Raw genomic sequence first — 15,151 nt, 5'->3', positions numbered from 1 at the left:
TATTTACTGAGATGTGGAAGACTGAGAGAGTACAAGATTTCTGTTGTAAAATCAGTTAGTTACAATTCATCCATTTTAAGTTTGGCATATTATTAAATGAACAATAGGTGACAGCAAGTAGGAAGCAGCATAGAAAAGTTTGGAGTTTATGGCATTTATTGGGGCAGAAATAACTATGTGGAAGTCATTGCTTATACATGACTTAATCATAGCAATACAGAGATATATTGTGTGGAGCTTTTATACCAAAGAAGGTCTAGAGCCTGTAGGGAGTGTCTACACTCTAATGGCCCCACCATTTATGTAATGAAACCAGAAAGCATACTATTTCTGAACATCTTTCTTCAGGCTTAAGTGACTTCATAATTTTCTTTCAAGAATAATATGTTGGTACCTGTTTTAAATTTGTGCAAATATATGATTCATTCAAGTTAATGCATAACCCAGAGGAACTATCTACACTAAAGATAAACTCAGTTTTCCATTCTTGCATGACAGAAAGCAGCTTGCCACCTTGAAATTAAAGTGTATAGTTTCTAGAATTCAAGATTACAAAAATATGTAGGTATAATTATAAACCATATTAGGTTTATAATTACATGATATTTATTATTTTGGCATTCTTAATTTTTCACACTGTAATAATTAAATATGTCATTGCAGGGTTTCAATAAGTATAGTTTTAATCATTGTTATAGTTCAAAATGTAGATGTATGAACTTTTATGTAATAAAAACAGAAAAAAAGCACATCTCAGGGAGTGGGTCATTACTTCCAGATGTAAATAATTGGTAATGACAATGGAATTACTATATAATTTTTGATTGATGAGTAATTATTTAAATAATTATTTATTCACAATATAATAAGAACCATGTTAATTTGGACCCAGAGGACACAGCAGTAAAGAAGATAGATTTTGTTTTCCTTTACAGAACTTACATACAAATGGAAGATCCAAGGTGGCAAGGGTATAACTATAAAGCAGAAATATTGTTCTGATTCTAATATTCTGAGCCAGAATTATTTGGAGTTCTTTAAATAGGAAAAAAATCTTCTTTAAGCATAAAGAATCTGTCTTATGTGATAGAAAGACTTTGGATATTTTTGTAAACCTTCAATTTTAAGCACATGGTATAATATACATGGAAATAATGTATATGTATAGAATATAATTAAAGTAAGAAGAGTACACTCATGTGACTTTAAGATATTAAGAAAATTATTATTGAAAGCAGATCTTCTTATAGTTGTTGATTATTGGACAATAAAAATAAATCAGATTATTGAGTCTCACCCTTCTAGGCCAGTTTATAGATCATCACCAGTCTGCAGAACATACTTAAAGTAACACTATTATTGGTCATGTGAATAAAAACTAAATAAGTCTTGTTTAGAAATAATTGCTAAAATAGTCAGTGGGTAGGACAGCTCCACATCCATCTGGCACAATGAAGGCAACTGGGCCTTTTAGTATTGATGCAATGTGGAAATGCATGAATATCTGCACATGTGTGGATATATGTGTAAAGAGAGATAGTCTATTTGAGTGGAAAATAACAGCAAAAGTGTTGTATCAACACAACCTAGAAACAGGATGTTGTGGTCTCTGGCATTAACCTTATACTGTTAAAAATATAGTGTTATTTTGCTGTAACAAAAATATCACTATTTACCTAATTATTTTAAAAATGTAAAAACTCTTACTTTAATCCATTAACTGTCACATTTTTTACTTTTATTCCCAAAGTAGATATATCAGAAATTATCATATGCCAATACCCAATCACTAAATAGATGCTTTCTTTTTACATTCCCCATTGGAGTGCAAGGAGAGATTGTAAGAACTGGATCAGAAAGGAGTTAATCTTAATTGCTGCCATCAATGGGCATTCAGAAATATGAATTACCCTTAACTCTTAAGAATGGCTATTTGATATATCCTTAGAGACTCCTACTATAAGATGGCCTATTTTTCTCATTTACTTCCTCCAATATCAATTAGGCTTTATAAAGTAGAAAAAGCCGAATGTCACATTTGGTATGTTTCTGGATGACTGCATTGATTTTTGGCTTGTGGATAAATTCAATTACATGCAGCATTCAGAGGTTTCTGTAATTGTAATTTTGTTGGATCTCCTCACTCAATAACTTCTAATTTCCTAATCTCCTGAAAGGTCAAAGGTGGTAGAGTGTAAAGTAATTTTTCTAAAGCAGTACATGAGTAAAATTTATATCTAATAATAGGCAAAGTAAATGATATTATACAATCAGCATTCTGCTTTCTAAACTTATATTAATTGTAAAGCACCATCTGCTCAAGTTTTGTGCCTGCACAGTACCTGAAAGCCTGGACACTTGACTTAGAAAATAAAAGCTGTTATTTCTGCCTGGTTGCTTTAGATTTAGCAATACTAAAATTCGAAAGAGTGAGTTATGTAATCTTGAAGTTTAACTTTACATTATAAAGTTGATAATAATGAAAACATATATGTATATATAATGCGCTATGAATATATCAAAAACATTCACATCATCAAAAGACAGGGCCAAGAATGTGCTACATTCCAGGACAAGAATTAGTAGGGAGAGAAGGAGAGGAAGAGGTTGATTGCAAGGGAGTAACTATATTTGCATGAAGAGATTGATGAATGAAGTTGTTTTTTTTATCAGAATTTCTTGCTACTTTTCTTCTTATATAGTCACTTGACCTACACTGTGAATTTCTGCTTATTGCCTCACTGGCAAGCTGGCAGCTGGCTATTGTCTTGTGATACAATACACACATATTTGCACACACATCCTATAAGGTACTACAAAAGTATAATTTATTTCTTTCCACTAGTTGTGGTATACAAAATTGTTGATGGTCCATTCTGTTTTCAGTGTCATACACTGTGCCATTGATGTCATAAATCGATTCTCAAACTCTGCTATGATCATTCACTGCCTAGTGATCTCCTGGCTTATGGTTCCCTTGTTTCTTTCTTTACCTTCACCCTTACTTTTTCTTCTGTATGATATTGGGAAGAATACTGACTAACTAATAGTGAGGTCCAGGATTTGAATGCTAGCTCAGCTACTTAGTAATTCTTTGTCATGGACAAATCACTTCCCTCTCTGAGCCTTAAGACACTCATCTGTAGTAGTTATGCTACAGGGTTTTGTGAAGATTAAATGATGCAATCAATAAATGAACATAAGCTTGGAGCAAGACTGGCCAGAATGAATGGTCTCTAGAGCATAAGACAATTTAAATGACAATGACAGGAGACAAAAGTAAGTATAAAATTTATAATTAAATTTACTATTAAAACAATTATTTTAGTAAACCCTAAGGAAAAAATAGATACAAATTTAAATACCAGTTATTTCAAGGTTGGTAGAGATGCCCACTCATTTTATTTGTTTATATGTCTCTGTTTTTATAATCTTCTAATAAGTATGTTTTGATAATCAGGAGGATATATATCTATATATACATATGTACATACATACATATAAAATCACAAGAGTAAATAAGAAAGCCTTCCTCATATTTTGGAAAATGAATGAAAGGGGAGTAAGGAAAAAAGTTGAAGGGAAAAGTCTGAAAATAGAGTAAAGCAAAGTTTCAATTACTTGCTGTCACCTAATTCCTTTTTCTCTCTCAAGTAGAAGATAAAATGGCCCAATGAGAGCCAAGAAAGAAAGAGTGAATAAGGGAGCTTACAAAATGCTGAGATGAGAAAAACAAATAAAAAAAAATTTAAGGAGCTGTTCGTAAGGTCAATACATGAGATAGAAAATTCAAACTCACTATATTGAAGAAACAAGCATAGATGAAAGATATGAATATAGGTATAGGTGATATATAGTGTAGGTGTACATAGAAAGACAAATGTATATAGAGAGGTGGATATTCCTTTTACTAAGGCATGAAAAGAAGAGAAAACAGTGAAGGAAACAGAGGAAGGGCAAGCAAGTCTGTATCTGTGAGTAGTAAGACAATAGACACAGCAAGCTGAGAAAACAGGATACTCAGCAAAATTAAATAGAGCACTGAAACATAAGGCAAAAAGTGATGCGAGAAATGAAGAATGTATGTGCTCATTGAAAGTAACCCATTCTAAAAACAAGAAGCCCACTTATGAAGGGATGTCCTCAGTTTGTCTGAGCTGTCCCCAAAACTGTTTCATTGTGTCTCTATCAGAGACGTTAATTGGCCGGGATGAATTAGAGGTATGAACTGGGTAGCGCGTTCCCCCTGAAGTTGCAGCCCTATTTTATCCTACCATGAGCTCAAGTTATGCTGTGATGATGCTGCCACTAAATTATATATATAGCTTGACTCCAGGGATTCAAGGGTTTCAAGCATCTTTTTCTTCCCCTTCCCTTTTATCATTCTCTTACTGTCGCTATACCTAAGCACAAGTCTTCTAAAATACAGGCAACCTTGCTGGACAATGTCAAACACGTTGTATCGATCAGTTAACTATCTTATCAGAAGTAAGTTAGGATGTGTCCTTACATGGGCATCAGGCTCTTCGTGCCATTTCCCCCCAGGACGCTGCAAGGAGTCTCATCCCAGGATTGCCTATAATGCTTCATGTAATGTGACAGCCTCAGATTACTGCCTGACACGGTGAAGTAGAGAATCCCTTCTGTTTTTCTTATTTGACCAAAGGAGAAAACAAAAGTTCAGAGCATTCTGTGCCTTACTTTTGTCATGCAAATTTGCTGACACTTCTGAGACCTGCATTGACCTCTCTTGATTCCAAGTCCAGAATCCTGGCCTCTGTCCCACTGCCAATGGATATCCACCTTTGAATCCCTGGAAACTGTGAATATGTTATCATATAAGGCATAAGGGTCTTTCAAATGTGATTAAGGTAAAAAATTTAAATTTAAAAAAAGAAAAGAGATTCATAATGGTAGTGAGATGAGTAAACACAAGGAAGCCATAGTATTTGCATAGGAACTTGCTCAGATCTATGAGGAACAAAAACAGTTGAAACATAAGGGCAAAAACAGATGCAAGAAATGAAGAATGTTGGTAGTCACTGAAAGTAACACATTCTAAAAATAAAACCATTTAAAAAGAAAGATTCATAATTGTAGTGAGATGGGTAAACACAATTAAAACATATTTGCATAGAAACTTGCTCAGATCTGTAAAGAACAAAAACAGAGTGGATGAAAAAAGATTGAAGGTGGGAAAGTATGACTTTCAGCTGCTAAGGAATCAGGAGTTTCTCCATGAGGGGGAAAGAGACAGAGAAAAAGCCACATTCCTCAGAGACAGAGACACATTTTAAGAACATATGATGCTCAGCTGAGTACTGGCTTGGGGCAAGGTTCAGGGGCCAGGAGTATGAACAGATAATATAACCTTTTAAAATGATTTACTACATAAACAGGCTGATTGACTAAACATGTAATTAGAAGATAGTATGTCTTAGATAGATGTCTAAGAGGGTGCTGAAAATAGTAAGGGGATTTAGGATAATTATTTAGCTACTCTTGCAATGCTTGAATCCCCTATTCTCTTGTAATGCAAAAGTCCCCTATTGTAAAATTTATTCTCTTATTAAGATAGTTGAACTTATATTTTGGAAGTAGCATGGAAAAGGTAATAACACAAGCCCAGTGCATCTGGGCAGATAAGAATGCTTGCTTGAAATGAAAGACAAGACATCTGAAGCTAGGAAGATCAAAGACCTGAGAGAGCAAGGTGTTGAATCGACATTTTATGTGGATTTTGAAATAACCAAAAATGATTATAGCAGTCAAGGCATAAAGAAAAGTCTCCTGTGTTGTTATGGAGATTTTAAAATATATTTTGCCTGGATATTTTTTTCATGAAAAGAATATATTCACTTCTGATTTATGGCTTTTCTATTACATTGATATCTTTATCTTGAGTGGTTGCTATTTGTTCTTAATCATATCTATTTTTACAATTGGGGATGCATCAGCTCAGCAGGAAATGCCTAATTGCCCTTGGCTGGTGATATAAAGTAACATTTAAGGATTTCTCAATTAGAATGCTAGCTAGATGGTGCTCTATAAATTATGAGCATTACGTAAAGGCTCACTTTTCTACCTAATCATTTCTATGACGCTTTCTGATGTGATTAGTATTGATATCCTGCAGAAAAGATAAGTTGCATGGTTAATACAGTAGCAGTTGATGGGTGAAAATTTGGGCTCTGTCATATGTTACAATAATTTATTCCTAGGATGTCCCATTATGTACTTTGCAGATACAAGTGTCTGTAACAAGATGTTAAATCTTTCTTAGAGTTCTAAGTGTCTTCCAGGACAGTGTTCTCAAAATTTAGGAGAAAGGGCCCTTTTATACTATTTGAAAATTATTGAGGAAACTAGAGGGAGTTTGATTATCTTATATTTATTAATATTTACTATATTAAAAATTAAAACTACAAATAGTAAAAAACTATTGCAAGAATCCACTATTAATTTTCAGAAATATTTTATGAAAATATTTTTTGTAAATGTAAGAGAAAAGGCATATTACTCTACAGTTTTGAAACTCCTATAGTGTTTAGTTTAATAGAAGAAAGATAAATTTTCATGTTTGCCTCTGTAATCAATCTGATGTGATATAATTCTTGTTGTAAATACACAGAGAAAACTTGGCCTCACACAGGTAATTTTCAATATGCCATTTGTCTGTGGAAAACTCCAGAGTATGAAAAAATATATAATAAAGATTAAATCACAAAAACCTCCAATGTATATTCATGAGAGAATGAAAATAAATAAATAAAGAAAATAATATATTAATATTATTATAAAAATGTTCTTGACCTTCTGGTCTTTGAGTGCAGTTCTATACTGTTCCATCTAAGGTGTACACACACACAATACTCACAATACTCGATAGACTCATAGAATATAGGAAGCAGTTCAACTGAGAAGAGTATGAATAGATAGGAAAAAAAGATAAAATTTAGAAAGAATAAAGGTAAAAGGGTTAGTAGGAAGGATGGAGCATTAGCAAAGAATTGCAAACATAGGTTGTGGCTGACTGAGTTAAGAGGTGTTATTGAACTGGGTGTACATGAGTTAGAAAGAACCAGTAGTACCAACTGTAGTTATTTACATTGAAGATGATGAATTAAGCCAGCCAGGACACGTAATCAAGAAGATAGCATTAACCACCTAAAATTCGAACTGGAAACTAAGGTTTGAATTACTCTATGAAGGAATTGGTGCATAAGTAATATGTAAAAGTAAAAGATAAAGACTATAATAGTTTACTACATCATATAGGCAATATAAGAAAGCATCAAAAGGCTGCATTTCCCAGGGTTAGAAACACTAGGACACTTTTTTAAAAATAAAGATTATTTACTTTTAGATTGGGAAACATCAATGTGTGATTGCCTCTAGAGCGTCCCCTACTGGGGACCTGGCTCACAGCTCAGGCATGTGCCATGACTGAGAATTGAGCCAGCAATCCTTTAGTTCGCAGTCTGGCACTCAATCCATTGAGCCACACCAGCCAGGGCAGAAGCTACTTCTTGAATAGTGTTCAGAGTGTAAAATGAGTGTTGTTCCTTCTTCTCATTATAGTAAGAAACTCAATCAAATTTGAAATGAAAAAAAAATTGCTCTAAACTTTGTCGTTCTCATTGTTCTCACTGTCTCCTAAGTGTTATTCTAAACCTTTTATTTAATAACACCACCCTCCTTACCAATCAATTGTCCTTTCTGATAGCAGAATTAACGCGGTAAGACATTATTCTAATCAAGACTGTACTGCTTAAAGTGCTTCTCTGACTTATCTCTGATTCCATGATAAATATCAAACTTCTTAGTTCATAATTCTTACCATGCTCACTAATACAAGCTAACCTTCACATTCCCCAGAGATATTTTTCTTATTGATTTGTTTAGAATTTGCTCAGAAATTCTCTTTGTCTCTGTCTGTCTGTCTGTCTCTCTCTCACATACACACACACACACACACACACACACACACACACACACACATTACACACATTTGAGACCTCTGGATGCTCATATGCATCTCAGAGACTAGGTACCCTACCCACACACCTATCACCTATTGTTCTGCCTTGCAAAAATAAAGAGTAACCAAAGGGATCCTACCAGAATAAATTAGCAAATAGAAACAGTGATGACAAAGTCCTTCTATAAGGATGATAGAAACAACCCTCTTTCCATATCAGCAATATTGCTTCTAGATAACAAGAGCAGAAAACTAAATGAGTGGAAGACTACTTCACAGTTTATGTGGAAAATTAAGTCTCCATATTTTAGAGGAATGAGCACTGTTGATGAAGTTTTCCTGAAAGGACTACATGAGTGGGGACATTACATGACCATCCCTTAGTATGAAATAGGCACTTTCATACCTTCATTGCAAAATTAGCTAATTAGAATAATTAAGAAATGAATGTATCTACTTTTGGTCCTGGTGATGTGAAATGTATGGAAAAGAGAAAGATCTATTTATTTGTTTGGATAAATTATTTTTAAACAGTTTAATAATCAAGAGTGTTTAAATCTTTCAGTTCGATATGTGAATGGAGCATGCTGTTGAAACAAGGAGGGCATCGTGATTTCCAGGCACATTTGTAGCCTGGAAACACACCTGTGAGGGTGAGAGCTACAAAAACTGATTCCCAAATAAAAATAAGTAAGTACAACCTAAGACCACAGAGAAGATGGTATTGACATATCTATAGTTATACCTCTATATCAAAATCTTTATTATATTCACATCTATAGCTACATTCTATATACATGGATATATACATATATTGTATATATTTATATGTAAACATAAAATGTAAATAAAATATTTTCATAAGATTGAGACAACTCTCAAGACAGGCAAAAATATCATCTCCTAACTTTCAAATATTTTCCTACCAATATATTGACAGTAAAAAATGTTAAAAATGTCATCAAATAACAACAGTATTTCTTAAAAGCTCTGCAGAAAACATGTTCATTCACTTTGTGAAACACTTAAATGATAAGCCAAATTACAACCATGAAGTAAAATGAGTGAGCATGAACATAAAGTGAGCATGAACCAAATGTTTAAGGGCATACAATGCATGTACCAAGACTTCTGAAATTATTTGTCAATACATCCAAAGACATTGGCTAGGAAGATTTTGCCTGTTTGTGAAGCCTCCTCTCTTCTTGGAGACAGCTTAGGTGGACATTGCCGATGCTTGCTTCTTTATCTATCCCCATCTTTGTCTCATCATTCTTCTTTTGATTAAGATAACGCTTTCAACTTCATAGAGACTTTTTTTTCTTTCTGGAAACTTTGCTATCCATGTGTCAACAAAACATATTGATTTTATAACTCAACACTCAAAAGACAATATTATGTTGCTTATATTATATTAATAGAGGACTCAACTATAAATCCCAGTAATCTCTTTTTTCTCCTTTTCTTAAAATAAAGAAAAATATAGCCTATTTATTGACTGGCTGAACTGCACTGTACATCAATAGTTCCTTTAAAATTTCATAATAACACAGAGAAAAAGATATTATGTGTGCATTGATGAGAACAAAGTGGTGTATAAGTGTCAAGTACCATAACTTGCTTAAGGGCATACATTACAAAGTGGTAGGACCAACATGGAATTCAGATCTGTTTGGGCCCAGTGACTCATTCTGTAACTTTATAACCTTCTTTTTGAAAGTTCACAATTGCTGCTCAAATTTGTTTGGTATATAATCTACATGTAATTATATACAAAAATAATCAAATGTTATATTTACCAATATGTTTGCCATAAGTATTATGTATTCAATATGGAAAATGAAATGATATATAAGAAACATAGATACATTTGGAAGAAAGTATGGAAATATCTGATATAGAGGCTAAGGTTTCTAGTTATCTAACATATAAAAGTAATTTTTGTGTTCTATTTTGAGAGTATTGTCCCTGAAAATAGATTTGTAAGTTTGCGTATCAGCAATTTTAATTCTGAAAGTGAAAACTGGCCTTGGCATTAATGATGTGATTAATAACAGAGTCATAGCGCTATTAATTCTGTGTATAACAAAAGTTAAACTTAGTTCTGTTGATAATCTATTTTACCTAATCAACATTTTAATAACAGGCGAATAGATTAAGAGCAATAAGTAGTCTCAGTTTCTTATTGCTGATTGCTATGATATTTTAAAGATTGTAATCAATAATTAAGATAATTAAGTCATTCAATGTCAACCCTCTATGCAGACATTTAAAACTATTTAAATAAATAGCTGGCATGCATCCATATGACATTTGGGTTTTTCTGAACTGCTTTGCTCTATACATGATTAGATACAAAAGAGGCTAAATTATATACTTACAAATGTACTAAACATAAGAATTTACAGTAGGACTTCCTCAATTTAACTTTAAAGATATAGAATAAGGCTTTGTTTGATTTGGATGTGAAAGCTCCAACATTTCCATTTTCATGAAACTTGTTTGTGTACTCATGTAACTTTATCATGCAGCGGTGATTCAGAGAATTGCAGACAGCTGAAAGGACACCCAATGGTGTACTCAATCCATCTGTTCACTCATCAACCTTATGGTGAATATGCAAAATGAAAGGGTTGCCTTAGGTCACAAAATGCAAAATTTAGTAATGGTAGTTAAAAAAAACAACTCTTCTTTTGGTTAAATTTGTACTGAAATTATCTTGTTGCCATTATAAAATAATCCAACCAAAATCTGAATGACAGATTTTAAACAGCTATGTTGAATTCCGTTTTACATTTGATAATAATTTAGCTGACATTAAAAGAAATAATTCAATCAGTTGAATCTGTATAAAAATTGTAAGGACAATATTTATATTTTTATGGATAATTTATGCAATGTAAGAAACTCTTAGGTCATATACTTTTTTAGTTGTGGGTAAGGAAGTGCACACTGTATCAGGATAATGGTAACTTAAATCAACCCAGTGGTTCATCTGGCCTTTCCTTATAACAAAGGATGCTTCAATATTGCTTTTATAGTACACAATCTTTAGAAAAATCTGGAACTTGCAACATGTAATTATGTATGTTACCTTAACAAAAAACCTCTGCACTATACCTACATGATCAGATAAAGCTGTAAATATATAAATATCAAGCAAATAATTTGTATTGCAAATAATTTGTATTGCCAGGGGGACAGGTTTTGTCTCCTCAGTGGCCTATTTTCCCAAGGCCTCCTTGCTCAGCTCCAGCCTTGGGGCCTTTTCATCTGTCAGTGAGGCTGCAGTTCCTGAAACCAGGTAGGACGGTTCCCAACACGAAGCAATCATCAACAAAAAAATAATAAAATTATGATATATTCAAACAATAGATCACTACTTAGCAAGTTATTTATTTATAAAGTTATTTATTTGTATGAATAGTAATCTATTGTATGAGTTGTATGAATTGTATTGTATGAATTTATTGTAAGTAGTTATGGTATGAATAAATCACAATTGTATTTATTTTTTTTACTTTATTTTTAAATTTTTTTTTTATTGTTGTTCAAGTACAGTTGTCTCCATTTTCCTCCCATAACTATACCCTGCCCCATTTGTCCCCACTTCCCATCCTTGAACCTACCCACTTTGGCTTTGTCCATGTGCCCTTTATACATGTTCCTTCATAGCCCTTCCCCTATTTTCCCACATTATCCCTCTCCCCTCTCCCCTCTGGTTACTATCAATTTGTTCTTTATTTCAATATCTCTGGTTATATTTTGCTCGCTTGTTTGTTTTGTTGATTAGGTCCCACTTATGGGTGAGATCATATGGTACTTGTCTTTCACAGCCCAGTTTTTTTTACTTACCATGATGCTCTCCTGTTCCATCCATGCTGTTGCAAAGCATAGAAGCTCCTTCTTTTTTTCTGCTGCATGGTATTCCATTTTGTAAATGTACCATACTTTTTTGATCCACTCATTTACAGATGGACACTTAGGTAGTTCCAATACTTGGCTATTGTAAATTGTGCTGCTATGAATATTGGGGTGCATAGGTTCTTTTAACGTTTCTGGATTCTGAGAGTATAATCCTAGCAGTGGAAATGCTGGGTCAAAAGGCAGATCCATTTTTAGTTTTTTGAGGAATTACCATACTGTTTTCCACAGTGGCTGTACCAGTCTGTATTTCCGCCCACAGTGTACTAGGGTTCCCTTTACTCTACAACCTTGGCAGCACCTGTTGTTTTTTTTTTATTTGTTTATGATGGCCACTCTGCTGTGAAGTGGTATCTCATTGTGGTTTTAATTTGCATCTCTCTGATGGGTAGTGATGCTGAACACCCTCTCATATGTCCATGGTCCCTGTGTATGTCCTTATTGGAGAAGCATTTATTTAGGTCCTTTGTTGGTCTTCCTGGAGTAAAGTCGTGTGAGTTCTTTATATATTTTGGAAATCAAACCCTTGTCTGAGGTATCATTGACAAACATATTTTCCCATACTGTGGCTCCCTTTTCATTTTACTGATGTTTTCTTTAGCCATGCAGGTTTTTATTTTGATAAGCTTCCACTTATTTATTCTTTCGTTTATGTCCCTTGCTCCAGGGGACATATCAGTGAAAATATTGCTGCTTGGAATATCTGAGATTTTCCTGCTTATGTTCTACTTTAGGGATCTTATGATGTTGAGACTTATATTTAAATCTTCTATCCACCTTGAATTTATTTCTGTGTGTGGAGTAAGTTGGTGGTCAAGTTTCTCTTTTTTGCATGTAGCTGTCCAGATCTCCCAACACCATTTTTTGAAGAGGCTATTTTTACTCCATTTTATACTTCTGCCCCCCTTGTCAAATATTGCTTTAAAAAATATTGTTGTATTTCAGTTGTTTCCATTCCCCTCCCCCTCCATTACTCTCCTCTGCCCTACCCACTACCACCTCCCACATTCAATTCTCTCCCAGTTGTCTTTGTCCATCAGTCCTTTGTATGCGTTCCTTTACTTGAACCTTCCCTTCTTTCCTCCATTATCCCCTTCCCCCATCCCCTCTGGTCACTGTCAGTTTCTTCTTTATTTCAGTGTCTGTGGTTCTATTTTGCTGGCTTGTTTGTTTTGTTGATTAGGTTCCACTTATAGATGAGGTCACATGTAGATTACTACTTAACAACTTAGAAAACCACAAAGAGATAAACAAAAAAATATAATGAATAACAGAAAAACATAATATGTGAAGTAAAATAAGCCAGAACATTATATGAAATTTAATAAAAGCAAAATTAATTCATATGCTGTTTTGGAATTGGTTGAAATTGGAATATCATACCTCAATATAAAAAATATTATCCTGTATGCCATGTATATTATATAAAGTTAACTATATAAATTTAACTAGATATAAAATTAATTTCTCTTAATTTTTAATTTGAGCAGAAACTTTCTCATTGAAGAAGACATATCAATCAATTTATTTTGTGCCTCTTCCCTTCCTCTTTGGTTCATCTATATTGAAACTTAAAATGTTTAAAACTACAAATTTCAAAGATCCTTCCACTACTTCTTTGTCATTATAGAAGTACAACAGTTATTCTGTATTATATAATAGAAACCTCTGTGAAGCTAAGAGCCCTTTTCTAGATATGCCACATAGTATTTCTTCCCTCTGGGCCCATAGGTCTTTCAGATTCTTATTGGCCATATATCTTTTCTGGCCACAGATTAACAAATATATTCACCCTGCCACCTCCTTGGGACATGAACATTAAGCTGGCTTCATGTTTCCTCTCTTTGTGAGCTATCCATTACCCCTAACAATACTCCCCACACAAACACGAACAAACCTATCTATGTTGTCCTTTACTTTTTTGATGACTACTTTAGTCCATTTGGGCTGCTGTAACAAAATTCCATGGACTGGTGGACTGTAAACAATGGAAATTTTTTCCACATAATTCTGGAGGATGAGGAGTCCAAGATCAATGGATTGGCATATTTGGTGTTTGGTGAAGACACATTTCCTAGTTCTTAGCAGTCTTTTCACTGTATCTTCATATGGTTGAAGGGGCAAGTGAGCTCTCTAAACTCTCTTTTATATGAGCACTAATTCTACTTATGGAGGCTCAACCCTCATGACCTTACCACCTCTGAAAGCCTCTGCTTCCAAATACCATCCCATTAGGGATTAGGTATCAGCATACAAATTTTGATGGAACACAAATATTCAACCTATAGCAATGGCTTTCTTTCATCTACAAAGATATAATTTCCACTGCTGTGACATGGACTTAGAAATTACCTCTTATTTATTATATTTTTCCTGAAACTTTTCTGTCTGGTATGAGCCCTTTCCATTTTCTAAGAATTACAGATTGTATCTAAAAATGTCAGCAAGTGACTCTGTTTTATCTTTGATTTAGCTGTCATTTCTCTCCATGAAATACTGAACATTCGCTGTTCAAAAAAAAAAAAAAAGTTAAAATCTCATTCTTCTCCCTAGGTCATATATTATTGATTTCCAAAATCATTCTTGCGTTCCAGATTTTTTTCCTAAGAACCTATTCACTGCTTACCAGATCTGCACATGCATTTTTCAATGTTCTTGATGAAGTTGTTATTTATAACTGATTTATTTATTTCAAATTACTATGTGTAAATCTCCCATTTTTTAACCTCATAGAAAATCAATAACTAAATATACATCACATTTATCCATTTCTCACCATCCTTATTGTCATTATTTTGGTGAGGCAGTGTTATCTCTTACTTGAATCAAGACCTACCAGACTTCTCTCTTATTAACGCCACCATAGCATCATTGTCAGATGATAATCATTTGTAATCAGCCTACTTTATAGTCAAAACTTTGTGGTTCTTTAAAGATGCCACATATTGCACCTCCTCTGGAACCTTACACATTCAGTCCCTTCTACCTAGAACGCTTATTTCTTTTCTCATTCATTAACCCTTACATATTCTTTGAGTCTCATTTTAGGTACCATTTTCACTGTGACGTTTTCAAAGACACTAAAGAGATTATACGCCCTTCCTATGGGCTGCCTTGTCCTTGAATTAAGGAGCATAATAGCTCTTATTGCATTTTATTATTTTTTTTTAAGAATTGTATTTATGTATATTTAGAATTAGGGGAAGGGAGGGAGAAAGAAAGGGAAAGAAACACCAATGTGTGAGA

This window comes from Pteronotus mesoamericanus, unplaced genomic scaffold (assembly GCF_021234165.1).
Source record: "Pteronotus mesoamericanus isolate MK-2021 breed Mesoamerican mustached bat unplaced genomic scaffold, CSHL_Meso_final contig_20, whole genome shotgun sequence".
Taxonomy (NCBI): Eukaryota; Metazoa; Chordata; class Mammalia; order Chiroptera; family Mormoopidae; genus Pteronotus; species Pteronotus mesoamericanus.
Note: the sequence above shows the minus strand (reverse complement) of the source record.